General features: G+C 37.2%; 1 long non-coding RNA gene across 4 annotated transcripts in view; it reads left to right on the top strand.

Moving 5' to 3' along the window:
- LOC135966564 (uncharacterized) overlaps positions 1-22,220 on the top strand; it is a 182,934-nt gene that overhangs the window by 15,124 nt on the left and 145,590 nt on the right. The gene's annotated exons all lie outside the window — the stretch shown is intronic.

A 22,220-nucleotide genomic window follows, 5' to 3' on the forward strand; every position in this document is an offset into this window, starting at 1 on the left:
TGGCTGGGTCTAAAGCTCCCTCAAGGAGAGGGGATTCCTTATATTCCAGAAGAGTGGTTAAGACCAAGCACCTTTAAAAAACGCTGTGGAAATTATGAAAATGTTTTAAATTATGCACCACAAGGTTCTGGTGTACAGACCTAGAATTGGTTTAATATTTACTATTAGCTATTACTTTCCCCTCAGGACATTTTTAAAAACAACAATAAATAAAAGAGTTATAACAAAGTAAAATATGAAATGACAAACTCTTTCTCAAATCCACTATTTTCCCTCGTAAGACTATATTTAATAAACATTTCAGACAATACAGAAATGTAATAAAACAGTATTTTTTAGGAAAAAGTAAATTTAGTTGACATCTCATTTGCCCTGAACTACTAGCTCCAGACTTTTAATCTCATTTTTAAAATATTTTCATTGATATGATAAAAATACTTAAAACACATACACACACAAATTACTATTCATAGAAATGTGAATTGAGCTATTGACAGAGATTTGAAGATCATCCTCATGGTTCAAGAAAATTACAGAGAGAGGCTCTCAAATTTTATTTTATTAATATATAAGTGTGATATCCAAGAAAATACATTTTCTAGAATAAAAAGAATAGGCTATTGATATATTTGATCTAAAGTAGTCATTATGAATACTTCACAGCACATTTTAGGAAACAGATAAAGTTTAAAAGAAATCATTAAGAGAAAAAAGTGTGGGAGGCTGTAAATCTAATCTAATGAGAGGTCGAGACATGCAACTTCACATAAAAGACTAATTCTGGGGAGAAACATTAAACAAACATTATGTGGGAGTCAACTACTACAGTGAATGAAGACGGGATTTAGAGAACGGTAAGGAACACAGGTGGAGATTTGTAAATGGAATAAATATAAAACCCTAATGTTTAACCATTAAATGAGTGATCTGAGAGGCTGAAACACACTATGACGGGTATGAAATAGCATAAAAAGCCATATACCAAATTAACAAAATATTATGATTCACGGTCAAAAATTGCCAGTCTTGTAGCTAGCAATAAGAAAAATGAAAGGAAGGGAACCTGGCTTTAATAACATGATATTAAACCACCTGTTAGGAGTGAAGGCAATAGAAAATGGAAAGAATAATTCTATTCTCTTGCCTCCCAAGAGCATTGAGGATTAATAAGAAGATAATACATACTTCCTCGATACAAAAGGAAGGTGATGAAGCTTCAATGGGACAATATTTTTATTAATTAAAATATTTGTTTTTTCTGAACATGAAAAACTCTAAGCTTGAAATTTTCCATACTAGAGCTCTAGCAAAACAGTGTTGCTGCTATTTCAGGGGCTGATATAGTTTGGGTGTTTTTCCTCTTCAAATCTTATGTTGAAATTTAATCTGCAGTGTTGGAGGTGGGCCTGGTGGGAGGTATTTGGGTCACGGGGGTGGATCCCTCGTGAAAGGCTTGGTGCCATCCTTGTGGTAATGAGTGTACTATCTCTCTAATAGTTCCCATGAGCACTGATTTTTAAAAAGAGCCTGGCACCCTTTCCTCTCTCTCTTCCTTCGTCTCTTGCCATGGGATTCCTGCTCCCCTTCACCCTGTACCATGAGTGGACGCTCCCTGAAGCCCTCATCAGAAACAGATGCTAGCACCATGCTTCTTGTACACCCTGCAGAACCATAAGCCAAATAAACCTTTTTTCCTTATAAATAACCCAGCCTCAGGTATTCCTTTATAGCAAAGCAAAAGTACTTAGACAGGGGCTTACCCTTCTGTTTTAAAAAAATGATCACAGATCAGAATGCTCCCTTAACTATAGTAGTTAGTATCCTTGTTTTCATTTCTTTTTAGCTCTCCAGACAATATATACTGCCCCATTCTTCTGAATACCGATTGTCTTACATCTCTTAGAGTCATTAATTCAAGCCCTACCCTCATCTATAATAGAGTGGCATATATAGAACATATAATAACAGTATGCGATGCATGAATTTATATACCATTTACCGTATTCTAAGCACTATACTAAACATGTTAAATGTTAGCATCTTACATGTGTTCAATACAATACTTTCTATGACTAATGTGCTTGTCCTATTTATCAATTTATTGCCACTCAGCTCCAAATCTATTCTTAATTCCTTGTTCTGCAAAATTAGAGCTGAACCATTTAAATATTTCTGTCTCTGCACAAAGGCACAAGATTAAGCTTTGCTGGCAGACACTGTTTGTCGGGACAGTGAAGGAGGAAGGAGTGTTTCTCTCCTGGGTCTGGTGTGCTCCTCTGGTTGGGCACCTGCCCTGAAGGCGTCTTTTCCAGCTCTGCCTTCTAGGACACATAGCAGCTAGCAGCCCTGGTGGCCAGAAGTTTTCCCCAACACCCCATCAGATAACTTCATAGCCAAGTGTTACTGATAAAACATCTCCCTATGGATAGCATCCCTTGGCATCTTCTTGAGCCACCTTGCAGCAAGCTAATTCCACTAGCTTTTCCATGGGTGGTCTAGCTCAGCCCTAAGGAGATGGCTGTTCCTCATTAACTGCCACTGCTGCCTTCTGTAGCTCCCCTTACTGCTTACCAGCTAATCCTCTGTCACCCCCAGTCCTCTATAGAAGTTAATAATTCTTTATATTAAACTTACTTTGTTCAAATAACTGCAGAATTTCTGTCTCCTACTTGGAGCCTGACAGGCACAGTGCTTTTATGAGGTAGCAATTAGTAAGCCCATTTTACCCACAGAAAATAGGCGAAGAGAGTAACTTTCCCAATGTCATATGGCTAATAAACAAAATAATTGTGACTTGAACCTTGTTATTTTTTTTTTAACTTCATAACTCAGTATTCAACCATTTATGACCAGGTATAATTAAAAACAGATACACCTTTATTCTCAGAAGTATCCCAGTTTGTTTGATACATTATATTATTATCCTGGTTATATTACACTATTTCTCATTTTGTTTAAACCCAGTAGTTTTCACAACTTTTTACTTCATACGACTGTAAGACTATAATCTGGATTTGTTACCTGAAAAAAACTGGGTTCATTCCGCTGGCAAGTGACAAATGGCTCCATAAGAAGGCAGGTTTTGATCAATAGGCGTTTTGTTATTTGTCACAACTAAGGGGGACCCTGGAGTATTTTCCAAAACAGTGTTGCCTCAAGGGAAAATGATAGGTGGGTGTCAAGGGGCCATGGAGAGGGGTGAGGGCGTGTTGTTACATGTAGAGGAGGGGTCCGGGTGGTGCAGACTCGGTGAGCCACTACGCCAGCACGTAGCTCACAGGTTACGGTAATAGAGCTATAGCTCCTTCCAAGGTGGGGACTTTAGCATGATAATGAGTAAAGCTCGCACAGGTTCATTTGTAAGTTGCTGGGGTCTGTCAGGAACTGGTTCCAGCCAACTAGGTGACTACACTCCACACAGGGTTTAGGGAAAAAGAAGGCTGCAAGACAGGAGGCTGTAAAACAGATGGATTGTTCAAGTTGATTAAATTCCTATAGTCCCTGAAGACACCCCCACCACCCTCACCCCATCTCCTTATAATTTTACTATCAGCACTTCTGACACCACATTTGTGGGGGTTTTCCTCACACCAACAATCAAGTCTGCAATTGTCTGGATACCAGTTGGACATCCTAATTTAATTCCTTCTTAACAAAATACCTGTAGTTAGCATCAGATCGCAGGAGTTAAGGGCTCAGTTCCACAAGACTGCCTCCACTTGAAAGTCAGCCACAAGTCTTGGGTGCCGAGGGTTCCCACACTTCTGTCCCACTTGGTTACAAAGACAGGGATTTCCATAACACTCTCCTCAGTTTCAATAATTTGCAAGAATGGCTCATCGAACTCAGAGAAACAGTTGATTTACTATTGCTGGCTTATTATAATGAATGCAATTCAGTAACAGCCAAATAAAAAAGATGCATAGGACAAGGTGTAGGAGAAAGAAGCCCAGAGTTTCCATGCCCTCTCTTGGCATGCCGCCTCCCAGCATTCCAGTTTACTCACCAAACCAACCACTCTCCGAACCTCAGAGTTTAGGGATTTTAATGGAAGTTTTATTTTGTAAGCATGAATGATTAAATCACTCACTTGCCATTGGTTATTGATTCAATCTCTGAAGGTCTGGGGGTGGGGCTGGAAATTCTAATCCTCTAACCATGCCTTGGTCGTTCTGAGGACCAGTCCCCCTCCTGAAGCTATCGAGGGACCAACAGTCGTCTCCTTAACACAAAAAAAATACTCATCATTCTGGAGATTCCAAGAGTCTTATAAACTCTTGTGTCAGGAACCGAGAGCTAAAACCAAATATTATGACCAAAGATACTCCTATCACTGAAGAAGCCGCAAGGGTTTTGAGAAGTCTGTGTTAGAAACTGAGGATGAAGACAATATACACATTTCTGATTATACTACAATATCATACCTTGTGCTGGAACTGGGAATGGAGCTCATGTGTGTGTCATGCTCTCTTGTCCAGTTCCTTTAACTCCCCTCTCTCACAGTCTGGGAAGCATATTCCAGGACAAGTGAGGGAGATGTTAATATGAAGATAACTTTGAATCAACTCTAATTTATTCTAAACACAATCTTCTACACATTTTTGTACTTTGTCTACCATCGTAATTAATGACTTGTGACATTTACAGTTGATTGTGACATATGTATTGATCAAACTGGTCATTCTAACCCATTCACAAAGAAAACAACCTCACTTGTAAGCTAAAGCTTCACAATTGCTTTACACAGGGAGTTGAGTCCAATCTCCCTCCTCCACCGCAAGACCCCATTGCAGTGATCCTTTTACCTATCACTATGGCCCCCACAAGATTTTTTTTTTTTTTTTTTTTTTTTTTGAGACGGAGTCTCGCTCTGTCGCCCAGGCTGGAGTGCAGTGGCGCAATCTCGGCTCACTGCAAGCTCCGCCTCCCGGGTTCACGCCATTCTCCTGCCTCAGCCTCCCGAGTAGCTGGGACTACAGGCGCCCACAACCGTGCCCGGCTAATTTTTTGTATTTTTAGTAGAGACGGGGTTTCACCGTGGTCTCGATCTCCTGACCTTGTGATCCGCCCACCTCGGCCTCCCAAAGTGCTGGGATTACAGGCGTGAGCCACCACGCCCGGCCAGCCCCCACAAGATTAAAGTTTGCCTTACCATCTTTAAAAAAAAATTCTCTACATAACATGCAATTTATTATATATAATATCATATAAAAATTATCAATATCCAATTTATTTTTAGTGTACAAAGTCATTGCTTTATTAATATACTTTAAAAGGTTTGATTTATTGCAAGAGTGACAAGTTGCATCTCAAGTCGTACAATTGCTTTGATGCTTTACCACTATCAAAACACCTTGAATATTAACTTTTCACATGTACATAGCTCATGTAGCGTTTTCTAGATATCAAAGGCACACATACAATGGTACATCTCACTGAGAATATCCTGTACTAAATGAAAAGTAAATTAAAAGTTAAAATTTAGAGACCTGCTTCAGGAAAGAAAAGAAAAATTGTTAGGGATCTTGACTTTATACCTTCAGATAAACTACTAATTTTTTTCCCCATTAGGCCAGCAATAAAGCTTCCTTATTAATATGCTGAGAGTTTCCAAAACTTTCCTAGGGTTTTATTATAAAATGCAGTTTATTCTACCTTTTCCATCTGATGACAAGGATTTAAGCAAGCAGTTATAGTTCTCTTCCACAAGGTTTTGAAACCAAAAGACCCAGGAGAGCAATTGAATGTTCGGTAATTTGGGAATGAGACATTGTGGTATGGTAGAGGCACAATAACCAAATAACAAATACATTTGCTGAGTAGATAGATGCAAAATATTCCTTTACGCAAGCATTGTCTGCAGTTACCCAATATACTTACATCAATATTATACAACCTAAGCATCTAAAATGTGCAAGGCATTGATAATTTGAGACTCCCATTTGGAGTTAGGAATAGCATGTTGAGAATCCAACTTGGTTACCTTGAGGATTGTGTGGTCCACATGTTTGATTGGGAACAAAAAGACTTACACTAGGCCTTGATTCACTCAGCATCTATCTGAGGGCCAACAGCTGTGACCTGTCACTCTTCTGAGGTTTTGCCATCCGCTTCTCCATGGAGCTTTGGCTTGCACGAGCCACAGCATCATCTTGTGACATACTAGTGGGCCCTGCCTCCCTTAAGATATTTAATATCTATCACAGAGGCACCAAGTGCCGGACAGCAAAAGAATACTAATGAGTGCTGTAAAAGCAGGTTTAGGAAAGATTACAGAAATTGTTTGCAGAAGGCTTAAAGTGGATATTATCCTAACTGCTCACATGGGTCTCATTTGATTGCTTCCAGAAATAAGATATTATTCATATGATTATTTGATATCATTTGGCAATTTGGATTCTCTCCAGATATTGTAGACATTCCAAATGGTCCAGATATTCGCTACTCTTTTCTAGAATCACAAAACGGTTGGTAGGATTGGCTATTTCTTGAATGCTTATCAGGGTATCTCTAGTTCTCAAGGTCTGGTTCTCAACTGAAATATGTATTTGGAAAAATACTTTGCATGTTTCTCCTTAGTGAATATTTGTGCTGATTACAATATAAAGAGTCTACCTATATGATTATGAAACTACATTTTAGTAATATGTTTTCAAACAAGGGGTCATAATATGGCCTTAATAAATATGTATGTAGTGAAAATATATGTTCCTTTTATATTTGTTTCTGCTAGAATGTTTGTTCATAGATATCTTTGCATATTTAGAGCCACAAATTGCAGTTAAAAAATTAAGAGAAAATTAGAAAGTCATGCTATAGATTGTATAGAAAATGATAAATTTAAAATCATACAAGAGCTACTGCATTTATTCAACGAAGTGGAAAGGTATGATAATAAAACCTTAACTTCATTAAAAAAAATTTTTTCCGGAATCTCATTCTGTCATCTAGGCTGGAGTGCAGTGGCACAATCTTGGCTCACTGCAACCTCCACCACCCAAGTTCCCAAGCAATTCTCCTGCCTCAACCTTCTGAGTAACTGGGACTACAGATGCCCCCCACCATGCCCAGCTGATTTTTTGTATTTTTAGTAGAGACGGGGTTTTCCCATGTTGGCCAGGCCGGTTTCAAACTCCTAACCTCAAGCTATCCGCCCACCTCAGCCTCCCAAAGTGCTGGGATTATAGGCATGAGCCACTGCACATGGCCTGCATTTGATTTTTGACAAAAGCCTTTTGTTTCTCTGTAAATTAATGGATACTTTCCTGATCGCAGAAAAACTCAGACTAGGAAAACTAGTGGTGTGTCCTTCTCCTTGGCCACACTTTTACTGAGATAACAAGAGGGTAATCTCCAGCCCATTTTTGGCCCCTTGGCCTGGTGCTCGGGCAGTAGCAGATTTTACCTGCTGACTTCAGTGTCAAGGCCATTCCCAAATGCTCCAAGTCTTTTTGCTAGTAGTTGGGTCCAAGGAAGGGATAAAGAAAAAAAAAATTAAAATGCATAATATTAATAGCTCTGAGGCGTGGCTACTTAAGCTATTGAAAAGGCTGAAAAGGGCAACAAGCATTTGTGAAGTAATTTAAAAAAAACTTTCAGTAATTACTGGTCCCACTACTTTGACTGTAACAAGCAAAATATTCTGCATTCCATTATACGTCTTGTGATTCATCTCGTCTCCCATGAGACAGAGATTAATACTGCAATACGAAGAAGGAAAATGTGATTACACCAGATTTTATTGTAATACCATTATCGATTTGTTGCCATAATAATGTAGAATGCACATTGCCTTACTTCAGTAAGTTTTTATTTTTCTACATTTCCCCCTAGAGATTTGAGAGCTTATATGCTATAAAATTGCAACCTTGATTCTGCAATTGAAAAACCTATCCATTGTTCTAAAGCTACCTTTAATCTGACTATACAGGTAGTCATAAACTATCATGATAATAGAATTATACTTCTAGTACTATAAATTTTTCATCACTGGGCTCCTGTCTCAAGCACACCTTAATATTTAAGGAATATCAAGATACACTGAGAATTTTTTTCTCCATCTTAGTCATTTTTATGTGTGTGATGAAATGGATTCTGCAGCATTATAGATTTCAAACAAACATCCAGAAAGCAATGATGCCAGCCTTCCTCACACTAACTCGCTTGAAAATATGAAACATATTTAAGCTAGTTAGTCTTATTAAAGCAAAGCAAAAAGGCTTCCAACTTTTTAGAGCTTTCTATTTTTCCATCATTGATTGTTATTTAAAATATACATTTCCTTCTCACATTTTTGCTTGTTCCTTTGCCAGTAGTAATATTTTGTTAATACAATCCAACTTTATCATAAGTTATTACTTAATATGTGGATTCAGATGTCTTCTGAAATATTCTACTTCATATAATAGGAACCTTCATAACGCAAATAAGATTCTTTGTCCACTCTTCTGCTCTCTACCTTCACTTTCTCCCCAGACCACTTCATCTGTTCTCATGTCGGTAGTATCTGTTTACATATTACCTACATGAAGAGAGTTTCCAAGTTTGTATTTCCGGTTCAAATCTTTTCTCTGAATTAAACCCGTATAGTCAGCTCTCCAGTTGATATTAGTTATCCCAAAGGTCTCTCGAACTTCACACATTCAAAGAGCTTTATTTTATTTTATTTTATTTTATTTTATTTTTAAGAGCCAGGGTCTCTCTCTGTCACTTAGGCTGGAGTGCAGTGGTGCAATCATAGCTCACTGCAACCTCGAACTTCCAGGCTCCAGCCATCTTTGCACCTCAGCCTCCCAAATAGTTAGGACTACAGTCACACATCACCACATCTGGCTTTTTTTTCCCTCCCTTTTAAAGTAGAAACCAATTATCACTATGTTGTCGAGGCTTGTCTCCAACTGCTGGGCTCAAATAATTCTCCTGCCTTGGCCTCCTGAAATGCTAGGATTACAGGCATGAGCCACCATGCCTGACCCAAAGGGAAGCTTTTGATTTATCTTCCAACTTCCTCCTCCTCCTCGTACCCATTTCAATTATTGTCATCACTATCCACTCAGCGATCTATGCCAGAAAGCTGGGAATTATCCTTGGTTTTTCCCTTCTCCTCATTCTCTGCATCCAATCCATCAGCAAGTTCTGACAGCTTTATCCTCAAAATATATTCTAAATCCTTCCACTCCACTCCATACCCACGCTGGCCTCCCCTGTCCAAGTCATCACCTGGAGCCAATCAACTGCTCTCCCAGTGTCCACCCATGGTGTCCTCCTATACTTTCTTCACAGAGCAAAGCATTTTTTAAAAACCATATTTAGATCATGTCACATCCCAACTTCACTTAGAATAAAATAGAAAACTCTTGATGTCATATTTAAAATCAGATCTGAACTTCTTACTCTGGTTTACAAAGCCTGGCTTCTACCTACCTTGAAAATATAATTTCCTGTCATCTCTCCTTTGCTAAAAATGTGCCAGCCATCCTTCATCTCCCACCTCAGGGACTGTATGCTCTTTCTCTGCTGTGAATACTCTTTGAATTCCTGGATTCTTTTCACCCTTTGTGCCTCTGTTTAAATATTACCTCCTTAGAAAGGTTTTCTTCCTGACCACTTCATTTAAGTATGGTCCTCAACCCCCTGAATCACCTCCATTATTTTCTTTTACAACACCCCTCCCCCCAATTTCTTTGTTAACACTTTTCAAAAATCTGTGATTATTTATCTAATTTATTCACTTTTTAATTAGTTGTCTTTCTCTGGGCTAAAATCTTCTTTAGGGCAGGGATATTGTCTACTCTGTTTATCTTTGCAACCCCAGAGTCCAACAGTGTTAGTCACACAGGAAATGATACATAAACAAGCAGGCAGACTGATGTTACCTGGATCATCATTGACCTCAGTCTTGTCTATCACTGCTTATTCACTTCTGTCCCAAGCATTCACTTTACTTCCATTATTCAAAGTAAACATTTCGAAGGTATTTTAAGTTCTATTACATTATCACCATTGACTTAAATTAAAAAATAATAAAGGTGTGTTCACTAATCTTCCAAGTATTTAAATTTTATAGCTTAGTTCTTTTCTCCATAAACCAAGTGTATTAGTTTGTATTCAGTGACAAATGACCCTAAAACTCCAGTGACTTAATATGATAAAAGTTTATTGTTACCCTTGTTCCATATCCCAGGCACATCAGTAGGTAATTTTGTTCCATGTAGTCACTCAGAGATGCAAACGGAAAAACAGAGCTCTTACTGTGTTACAAATGTGCAGTGGGTCGTGGTGCCTCCTCAGTGTCAATGGAAGAGAAAAAAGAAATTAGAAATTGCACATACATTTCCCTTACTCCAGAAATGGCACACCACACTTCTACTCATTGGCCAGCACTGGTGACAGGATCCTGCCTAACTACAAGGGGCCAGTAAGCGAAGAACTTAGGCAACATTCCTCTCTCTGCCACTCCTGCTATACCATCCAAGTGATATTGATCACAATCTTAAAATTTCTCAGAACTTCTTGCCTTTCTATCACCTATCAGGAATGTGTATGTGTGTATATTGCTCAGTTAAGGATATAGCACTTATTTGTAATATGATTCAATTTATGAGTATTTTTAATAGATATGAGCAGTTAATATGCATAACACATGTGGAACAAAACCTTGAAAGATCATATGCTCTGTAATGTACTTTGGAAATTAATATAATAAAAGCAACAGTATAACAGTGGGTGAAAAAATAGAAATAAGAAAAATGACAAATATTATTTATTCAGCCATAAATGTAAATACAACCTCAAGTGTAATTTGTTCTTTCAATCTGACAAAAACATATATACAGAAACATATAAAAGAAAAAAATTCCAGTGGATCCCCATTGCTCTCTAGATCAAAAACTCTTCACTGTAAATGTCAAAGTCTTCCATCAGTTAATGATACCTTGTCTGCAGTACTCTTTCAGAAATATATCTTTATTTGTGCTAAAGAATTGGCTGAGCACTAGCAACCACAGTGTGATTATCCTCACAATAAAAGTACCTGTAAATGCTGTAGACAGAGAAGAGAGTTAGAAAAGGCTTCATAGGAGCAGCAACATTTGATCACGATCTTAAAGAATGATCTGGCAGGAGAGAACAGGGAGTGGGGACTCCAGTACAAATTATTCCACAAAGCTCCAGAAAAGGATTTGTGCCCAAATATATTGCATATCAATACAAATCTGATGTATGTATCCTTAGTCAGGCCGTGCTTGATGGGGAGCACCCCAAAGATATCTTGGGAGCCCACATGAGGGGAAGTTTGTTATGTATAGAAAAACATTGAAGGTATTCTACAGAAGAACATAGCATGTACAATGTCACAGGAAAATGAAAATTCATGGCAAATATCAAACTGATAAATAGCAAAAGGCTGTGTGTAAGCCTCTCACACATTGCTACTGGGAAGGCAAAAAGGACAACTCCTATGGAGAAGAATTTGGCCCCCTCTTGAAAAGTCACATACACGTTGTCGTTTGACTCAGCAATTTCCTTTCTAGGAATCTGTCCCAAAACTGACATTGGCAAAAACATGAAAAGACATTATGTACAAGGCTATTGATTGCATTACTACTTTTAAAACCAAAAATATAGAAACAAAACTAATTTCATTAACAGCCACTGCCTGAATAAACAATGATCCAACTATACAAGGTAGACTCTGCAGCTGTAAAAGAAATGGAGACTCTGCTTATCTACCACTATGGAATATCTCTAGCATATATTTCAATGAAAAAGTAAAGTGGGGGAAAGTCAGTAGAGTGTGCCACCATTTATCTAGAAGAGACATGAATATTTATGTCGAATGCGTGAAATTGCTGTTTTTTTAGGTTAAAAGGCAGTGAAATATCTGCAATTTGATGTGGTTTCATCTAATGTGTATGTATTAGCCTATATATTTTAAGTAAAAAGACTAAATTTTTAAATAATATTTTCAAGACAGAAATGACATGTATGCCAGATTTGCCTGGAAAAGTTCCAGTTTATTCTTCTTTTCTAAGTGCAGTTATTAATAGAACCCCCTTTCACTTTTGAAAATGTCTCCATGTAGATCAAAGTTATATGGTCACTTGGAGGATAGGGAGAAAAAGGTGGAGAGGACAGGTGGAAATGAGGAAATAAAAGTGTGAAGAGCAGAAATACAAGTTTGACGTCCTTTAACATATTTGTTTGTCAATTTTACTTTGAAAACATGTAAATATTTTAAATAATGATGACAATTAATTTAAAAACACTTCTTGAAATTCAAGAGCAAAAATAAATAAATAAATCTAAATTTATATCACTCAATGGCATAACCATACAAAACTATTTAGGATGGCATAAGAATGCAATGATTTGACTATAGTTCTCCAGTAAGGGGAAAAAAAAACTTAGAAACATGTCTTAAAAAGAGAAAAGAAGATAAAGATGTAGAATTAACAGGTTGAATAAATAATCAATAGCACTAAATTTGAATTAAAAGTAGCAGTATGAGTTCAGGATGTCTTTATATTTAAAAGAAACAAACCAAAAACATATTTCTTGTCTGTTTGCTAAAAAGCCTAGAAACAATGATCGATTCAGTAGCTCTGGGCATCCCCAGTGTTCACATTGTGGTCAGCAATATGAATTATTTCCACATGGAGCCTGAAATCCTTTGAGAAATGGATGCCTACAAATCTAAGGTAGGAAAATTCCGAGATAAGCCTGGAAATTACTTTTATGTAAGAAAGCAAAAAAGCTGTCCAAGGCTACTGCTAAAGTCAAGTAAAAAGGGCTCAGATGGCAACATGAATAGGCTCTCATTGGCCAAAGGGAGTAAGAGAAGCTAGCATTTATCCTGCCTCTCTGTAATTAGCTATTCCTCAAGACAGGCAATTACATCATAAGGGAAACTTCCCTTTGTGGAATTGCTCCAGCTGATAAACTAGGAAATGTTTTTAAAATTAGGGTATTTTCATTTTGCAATTCTGAATGAATTAATGGATCTAGAAAATGACCATCAATAGCTAAGAATATAAAAGGAGTTGTAATCAGATATTACATAACTCCTGAGAAAGGACACACCACCACCTCTGAAGTGGTCTGATAATGCATTTATTTTTTATTTTACTTTAAATTCCAAGATACATGTGCAGAATGTGCAGATTTGTTACAGGGGTATTCATGTGCCATGGTGGTTTGCTGCACCTATCAACCTGTCATCTAGGTTTTAAGCCCCGCATGCCTTCGGTATTTGTCCTAATGCTATCCCTCCACTTGCCCCCTTACCTCCCAACGGGCCCCGGTGTATGTTGTTCCCCTCCCTGAGTCCATGTGTTCTCATTGTTCAATTCCCACTTATGAGTGAGAAAATGCAATGTTTGGTTTTCTGTTTCTGTGTTAGTTTGCTGAGAATGATGGCTTCCAGCTTTATCCATGTCCCTGCCAAGGACATGAACTCATTCTTTTTTATGGTCACATAATATTCCATGGTGTATATGTGCCATATTTCCTTTATCCAGTCTATCATTGACAGGCATTTGGGTTGGTTCCAAGTCTTTGCTATTGTAAATAGTGCTGCAATAAACATACGTGTGCATGTGTCTTTATAGTAAAATGGTTTATAATCCTTTGGGTATATATCCAGTAATGGGATTGCTGAGTCGAATGGTATTTCTGGTTCTAGATCCTTGAAGAATTGCCACACTGTCTTCCACAATAGTTGAACGAATTTACTCCCACCTGCAGTGTAAAAGTGTTTCTATTTCTCCACAGCCTTGCCAACATCTATTGTTTCCTCACTTTTTAATAATCGTCTTTCTGACTGGTGTGAGATGGTATCTCATTGTGGTTTTGATTTGCATTTCCTTAATGATAAGTGATGATGAGCTTTTTTTATGTTTCTTGGCCATGATAATTCATTTAGGTTTAACAGTTAATACACAGAAAATACAAGGAACCCTACAAGATGCAATCAGCAAAATCTAGACTATGAGAAATTCTATGAGAAAACTACGTGGTTTTTTCAACAAATTAGTGTAAGGGGAGGAAAAAAAACACACAGGTAGAATCTATAGATTTAAAGAGACTTAAGAAATACATTAAACAATTGCAATGTATATACCTGGCTCCTCATTCAAACAAAATGTAAACCAGAAAATGAATCATTTATAAGATAATAATCAGAGAAATGCAAACACTAACTTGATATTTAGTTCTTGAATTATTGTTCATTTTTTAAAATTGTGATAATTATATTTTGGTTACTGTATTTTAAAGACCCCTGCACATTTTCTGTTGCGAAAACAAACGCAGTACTCTAAATAACCTCTTCCCTGTGGCAATCTTAATGAAATGGCTAGTTTCCTTAACTTGCTGTGTAAGGACACTGCTTTGGGAAGGTTTTTTCACCTTACCCTATCACTTTAAACATTCAGCACTATCTAATCTTCATAATACACTTCATAATTATAACATATCACTATAGGTATTGTATCTTGGTGGAAAGATAGAAATAAAACAAGCAAACAAAAACCTCAAATACTTTATTGGCCATTGCTAGAGTTCCAAATAAGTAATTTTTTTTTTCTCACTTGAAATACACATTTATGCCCTCGGCCTTGCCCCACTTTCCCTTCCTGCAGGATTACACTTCCACTGTCAGACCCAGAAGGGCTAATGCCAAAACCAAAGGGTTAACTCTGGGCTGACCATGAGCAGAGGATGACTGTGGTGTCTCCTTGCAAATAATGCCTAGAGAAATTTTCAGAATATCTGAGGGTAGTTGGACCAGATTGCCAATTGGAATATAGGAAAATCAGTTCACATAACAGAAGAGTGTGGTAACAACGGGAGGAAAGTTGGAACAGGTGTTGAGAAACTAAGTTTAGCTGAGTAATAAGAATGGAATCCAGGTTAAAGATAGAGTCAGGAGAAACAGATGGAACAGGAGTTGAGCAGTAAGCAATATTGAATAACTAGAGCAGGAACAGTGTCAGAATCAGAACCAAGAGAAATAGTGAAGTCAGGTCTCTGTAGCAACAGAGATCAGAAACTTATTTTGAAGACGACTTCCCTGGAGGCACAGGGTCTTTTCTAAGGCATAGGCCAGAAGCTTTTATTTAAAACTTTACATGTCTTAGAAGAACTCTGGTTGTTGCTAGGCAGAAAATTTTACATATTTTGCTACACCAGTTGCACGAGGTTCATCATACACATTGGCTGTGGAAAACCTTAACAGCACCACGTCGTAATGTTTCAGTAAGGTTTAAATGAAATCATGTATTAAGCACATAGTATAGTGCACCTTAAATGCTAGCTTCAAAACAATGACAAGCTAACTAATGTTGAAGGAAGCTTGTGTTTGTAAATTATGTCTTATTGAAAGATGTCATCAAATCCTGTTATTTCTAATCCCTTAAAGTCTCTAAATGTATTTCTTTTTGCCATATCCAATGATAGGACCTTAGCCTTTAGGCCAGTGGTTCTCTCAACTTGTAATCCAGAGATCCCTGGGTGTCCCAGAGACCTTTTCAGAGCATCCTTGATGTCAAAACCATTTTCATAATAATATTAAAATAGTATTTGCTCATCATACTCCTATTCTCTCCCAAATATTCAGCTGAGTTTTCCAGAAGCTATATAACATGTGGTAATATTATCACTCTGAAGATTAATAGAGTATGTGTTTCTGCATTCTTGTGTTTTAAAATTTTCTCACTTTGTGTTTCTAATATGGTAAAGATTAATAGATATGGTCTCCATAACCAGAGGTCTTTTTAATGTCTTCAATAATTTTTAAGAGATTAAGAACTATGTCTTTAATGATGGAGAAGTACTAGTTAAACCATCATCATTTGCTTCCTTAACTTTTACAATGCCTTCTAATGTATTCCTGCCTCCTTCTAATTTCTTGAAAGTCCCCAGCACATGACATTGCTGCACAACACTCCCTAGAAGATAAGAGTGGTCATCTGACAATGGGCAGTGGGCAGACGTGATATAGATGTAACTTCCAAGTCTAGTTGTTTGATAAAGGAAGGTGGTTCCCCTCCATTTCTTTCCTCTTGTCTGCAAACTGCAAGGTGGGCTAGGGTGTGATGAGCAAGTGTCAGCATGTGGATGAAAACCACACCTACCTTCTCCAGATGGTCTGCCAAAGTCTAAAATTTTTCGTGGAAAAAATAATCTCAATCAAAATCTTCATGACCTTAATCGCTAGGTAAATTTTCTAGCTATTTCAAGGTTCCTAGCTAGGTTCCCACTAAGTTAGGCCTGCTCTGAACAATCTGTGATTTTTAAAATTTATTCTTCGTTGAATATTTACAAAGTTTGGTAGGAACTGTGCACAATGCTAGAGTAATACTTAGTCAACATCATGGGACAACCTCAAATAATTTGGGGCAACACCATGGGACAACCATCAACACCATGGGATCCAAAATGAAGGAAAAGGTGTCTTGATAGAGCAAAGTGACAGGGGACCCAGGGTGTCAATAACCATAAGCCTGATCACACAGATTCTGGGTCTGCACACAAGTGGCAGGACCTCAACATGTAACAGCATTCCAGATTATTGGAGGGGAATAATTAAGAACACAGTGGGACACTAGTCACTGGCTCAGAATGTAAAGTACTGAGTGGCATCAGTGCAGAGGAGTGCTAGGGTGTGACGAAAGTAACAGGAGCACATCTTACATCAAGCCTGGGCTGTTCTAGAACTGAGGGCAAGACTGAGCATGCAGGCAGGTAAGGGATCCAAAGTCATCAAGAGCTAGAGGAGGCCAGAGAAGGAGAAATGCTTCTGCAATCACAGGGAATATGTGTGTGAGGCTGGAGTTATGTATATCATTGACATGGTTTTTCACGTGAAAAAGTCACATATTTTCCCAGCTAATTTTTTTGTTGTTTAAAATGGGAATGTAACCTCTTTTGGAGACTGTCAGTACTAACACATTTCTATTGAAAATAATTTCCAATTTTATATTATTTTTAGACCAAACCATAAAAAATTGCTGTTTTGTTAAACAAACACATCAGTTACTATTGATTTTTGTATGATTCACCTATCAACTTGCCACTTCACCATATTGTATTCCTGTTTTGCAATGATTGATTTAATAATTTACATATTCAAACTGTGATAATGGGGGCTTTGATATTCCATGATGCTAAACAGTGCTGAAGGTATGATTTTATTCAGGGTGAGCTGTTGTTTCATTTGTTCATTCCATTTAGCTCCCTAAGAGAAAAGAACATTTTAAAAAAGAGGTGAAAGGAATAAGCTCATTCGCGTCTCAAACCAGAAACTATTTGAGGTTATCAATAACTTCTCCATGGAAGAGTCTGTTAGAGTTTTGGTCAGGAAAACAAAGTCTCTAGGTATGTTGAGTAGAAAGAAAATTATTACATGGGGTTAGAAGGTTTACAACTGTAGAAAGGTTAAAGTAATGAGGGACAGAAAGGCCTCTCGGGAAATTCTAAAGTATAAAAGAATTGTAGACAACCACTACCAAAGTTCTCAGATACCTGCAGCATCAGAGTGGCTGATATGTAAGACGTCATCAAAATGCCACAAGGGAAACCTCATCTCTACGATTTACCAATGCCTAGGATCTGTCTAAAGCTGAAGAGTAATGGCTTTCCCTTTTCTTCTTTCTTACAAGTCTCATGCAGGTGTTTCTCATCGGTAGTATCTCACTAGAATTCTGCTGGCAAGGGAGTCTGTGGTTTTACACCCCTGTGGTAGAGCAGGGAACTTAGAAGAGCTTTAGCCTATGTTAATGCCATTGTTATCAATTAGAGTATGTGTAGGGTCCGTGGAGTAGAAGAAATGAGTTAAAAGCAGAAGGAGAAGGTAAACGAAGTATGTGACAACCCCGATTCTTTCTCTCAAGTGAGTGACCCTTTTTACTTTATTTTCCCAACTCTTCTAGCTCTTTCTCTATTGTGGACAAAGGGAGATGCTGCTAACACTCGAATCCTACAGGTGTGAGTATGGGTGTGAGTGTATGTGTTTCCTGTAGGATTCACAAAAGAAAGACTCTCAGAGTTACTTTTCTTTTAGTCTCTACACTTTCCTTCACTCAAAGAATAAAGTCATATCTACAATTTTTGTTTGGAGGGAGTTTAAATTGTTTGAAAATACATAACACATTAACCTGGAAAAAAAGACATCTGGTATTCTAAGCTATGACATCAAATGCATCCTTTATCCATTATTGTCCACTTAAAATATAAATTGATGTGTTATTTTTAAAGAAAATGTAATTTTCTGTTTGGTAAAAATGCCCCCAGACTCCCTATTTCAGCTTCTCAGATTGATTATTTAAGAAATCAGTGGCAGAGCTAAGCCATGGGGCTCTCACTGTAATTACATCCGATTCCTGGACATTATATTAATGCTGAGCTATTAGTATAAAAATGGCCACAGATGTACTTTTCATTTGTATTTTCATAATAGCATTTATCTATGGAAGGCACCTAATTTGTGATAATGGAAAGTTGGTGTTTTTTAAGGTACATTGTAAAAGGATAATCCCTTATGATTTGACCACAATAGTTCACTGTCGTGAAATTCTATCATTTTTTTCAATATGTCAGTGTTAATTCATTTTACAATCTGGTTAAGTCTGGCTTGGTGGTCAGGCATTAAAGCTGTATTTAAGCTGTAATAGTTGACTGTCTCATACATTGTCCTTTAGAATTTCTTTTAGAGTCATAAATTTGAGGGAAATTATCTGTGACAATAGTGTTTGTTGTTATGTAGAATTGATTATATTGGTATGTGATGTAATTTTCAAGACCCAAAAAGAGATGAATGAAATTACTTGGGATAAATACCAATACGTGTATCTCCCTTCAGATTATTTATTTTTTTCTTGACCTAAAAATGTATTCAGGTCCATCATAGAAAATATATTTTAAATATTGAAAATTTAACACACATATAATTCTACTATCCAAAAGCATTACCTTTTTTAAAAAAATGTATCTTTTTTTCAATTATCTATGTGCCAGGGAAGATGTGTGTATGTGAATGCACATGTGAATGAGAATGTGTTTTCTGTAGACAATTCAGAGTAGGAATATACCACATTTTATTTGCCATTAAAACACAGGAGATTTTATCAACATTTACTATTGGAAAAGTAAAATCTGAGGACAGACTAATTTTTACTGCTTCATAGATTACCTAAAAGTTCTAGAGATCTGGATTTTGTTGATATGGAGGATTACCTCAATAGATTTGCAAATGTTAAGCGAGCCTTGCACTCTTAGTATAAAATCTACTTTGTCATGATGTATAATTGTGTAATTCTTTTTAGATATTTCTGAATCTGTTTGTTAATATTTTGTCAAGGATTTTTGTGGTGATATTTATGAGGGATATTGGTCTCTATGGTGTCTTTTGTTTTATTTTTGTATTTTCTTTGCCTTATTTGGTATCAGGTTAATACTGGCCTTATAACATGAGTTGGGAATTGTTATATTCCCTCCCCTTCTATGTTCTGAAGGAGATTACATAGAATTGATGTTAATTCTTCTCTAAATGTTTAGTAGAATTCTCCAGTGAAATCATTTTGTTCTGGAGATAATGTTTGCAGGAGCTATCAAATTATACATTCAATTTCTTCAATGCCTATATGGCTATTGAGATGATCTATTTTATCTTAGTTGAATTTTGGCAGTTTGTAGTTTTCAAGGAATTAGTGTAATTCTTCTAGGTTATTGAATTAACGAGCATGAAATTGTTTATAATATTTCCTTATTACCCTTTCAATGTTGATTGAAATGCAAGAATCTGTAGTAATTTTTTTTTTTTTTTTTTTTTTTTTTTTTTTTTTTTTTTTTTTGAGACAGGTTCTCACTCTGTCAACCAGGTTAGATTGCAAAAGTGCTGTCTTGGCTCTCTGCAACCTCACCCCACTGGGCTGCAGCGATCCTCCTGCCTCAGCCTCTCATATATCTGGGACTACACCCCACACCTAGCTATTTTATTTATTTATTTGGAAGACAAGGTCTCACTTTGTTGCCCAGGCTGATCTCAAACTCCTGGGCTCAAGTGACCCTCCCACCTTGGCCTCCCAAAGTATTGGGATTACAGGCATGAGCCCCTACACCAAGGCTTGTAGGGATTCTTTTTAATGAAGTAAATTTTATGAAAGTAAATGCACAGATATAAAAAGCACAGTTTGATGTGTTTTAACAAATATAAACCCATATAATTGCCACACAAATCGAAACGAAGAATTGAAAGTTCCTTAACTTCCTTGTCAGCCAATAACCCTTATAGCTGAAGAAACCAATGCCATGATTTCCGTCACTCTAGAACAGATGCTTTGGGGCCCTCCAGAGAAACAGAACCAATAGAATATATAAATATACATATAGAAGAGGAGATGTATTATGGGAATTGATTCACGTGATTATGGAGGTGGAGAAGTTCCACAATATGCCATCTGCAAGCTGGAGAACCAGGAAAGCCCATAGTGTAATTCGGTCTGATTCCAAAAGCTTGAGAACTAGAGGAGCAGACGGTATGACTCTCAGTACAAGATGCAAAGCCTCAGAACCTGGGGGACTCCTGGTTTAAGTCCAAGAAGTCAAAGATGAAAGGAGTTGGGTGGTGCAATTTTCAGAATCCAAAGGCCAGTGAACCTGAAGTTCTAACGTGCAAGGGCAGGAGAAGATGGGTGTCCAGCTCCAGAAAAGAGCAAATTTGCCCTTTCTCTGTGTTTTTGTCCTATCAGAGCCCTGAGGGATGGGACGATGTCTGCCTACACTGGTGAGGGTGGATCTTCTTCACTATATCTACCAAATTGAATGCTAATCTCTTCTGGAGACATCTCACAGAAATACAGTCAGAGGTCACTTAACAATGAAAATATATTCTGAGAAATGTGTCATTAGGTGATGTTTTTTATTGTGCAAACATCATAGAGTGTACTTACCCAAACCTAAATGGTACAGCCTGCTACACACCTAAGCTGTATGGTGTAGTGTATTGTTCCTAGGCTACAAATCTACATAGCGTGTTACTATACTGAATACCATAGGCAATTGTAACACAGTTGTAGGTATTTGTGTATATAAATATATCTAAGCATAGAAAAGTTATAGTGAAAATATAGTATAATTGATTTATTTTAATGATCCACTCATGTAGGGCGCTTACATGAATGGAGAATGCAGGGCTGGAAGTTGCTCTGGGTGAGTCAGTGAGGAAGTGGTGAGTGACTGTGTAGGCCTAGGACATTACTGTACATACTGGAGACTTCATAAACACTGTACACTTAGGCTACACTAAACTTTTTTTATTTTTTTTAAATTTGTGGTGGCTAACAGCTGTAATCTTAACACTGGGAGGCCAAGGCAAGAGGGTCACTTGAGCCCAGAAATTCAAGACCAGCCTGGGAAGCATAGCAAAACTCTGTTTCTGCAAAAAATTTAAAAATTAGCTGGGCATAATGGTGTGCACGTGTGGTCTCAGCTACTTGGGAAGTGAGGTCAAAGGATCCCTTGAGCCTGGAAGGTCAAGGCTGCAGTGAGCTGTGTTTGTACCATTGCACTTCAGCCTGGATGACAGAGCAAGATCCTGCCTCAAAAAATATATGTTTCTTCGACGGTAATTAATTTTAACTTACTGTAACATTTTTACTTCATTACATTTTACACTTTTAAACTTTTTGACTATTTTGTAACAAAATTTAGCTTAAAATACAAACACATTTGTACAACTATACAAAATAATTTTTCTTTATATCCTTATTCTATAAGCTTTTCTCTAGATTAAATTTTTTTTGGTTTTATTTTATTTTTTATTTAAAAATTAAGACACAAACATAACATTAGCCTAGGCCTACAAAGGATCAGGATCATCAATGTTACTGTCTTCCTCCTCCACATCTTGTTCCACTGGAAGGTTTTCAGGGACAATAATATACGTGAAACTGTCATCTGCTCTGATAACAATGCCTTCTGGAATGCCTCCTGAAGTGCTTGTCTAAGGTTCTTCTTGAGGAGCTGTCACTCTTTTCACAAATATGTCCATGGTGGTTTGCTTGTTTTTTTTTTTAACATCATGAAATTGCCTGTAATCAGACAATGCACCACACGCATTTCTTTCTATTAGTGGAAATATTTCATTGTTGGGTATACGTTTTCAAAATTTTTAAGAAGCTTACTGAGGTTTGCAAAAGCTTCTGCTAAGCCCTTTGTTGTGA

The sequence above is a fragment of the Macaca fascicularis genome, chromosome 12 (assembly GCF_037993035.2).
Source record: "Macaca fascicularis isolate 582-1 chromosome 12, T2T-MFA8v1.1".
In the NCBI taxonomy this organism is placed as follows: Eukaryota; Metazoa; Chordata; class Mammalia; order Primates; family Cercopithecidae; genus Macaca; species Macaca fascicularis.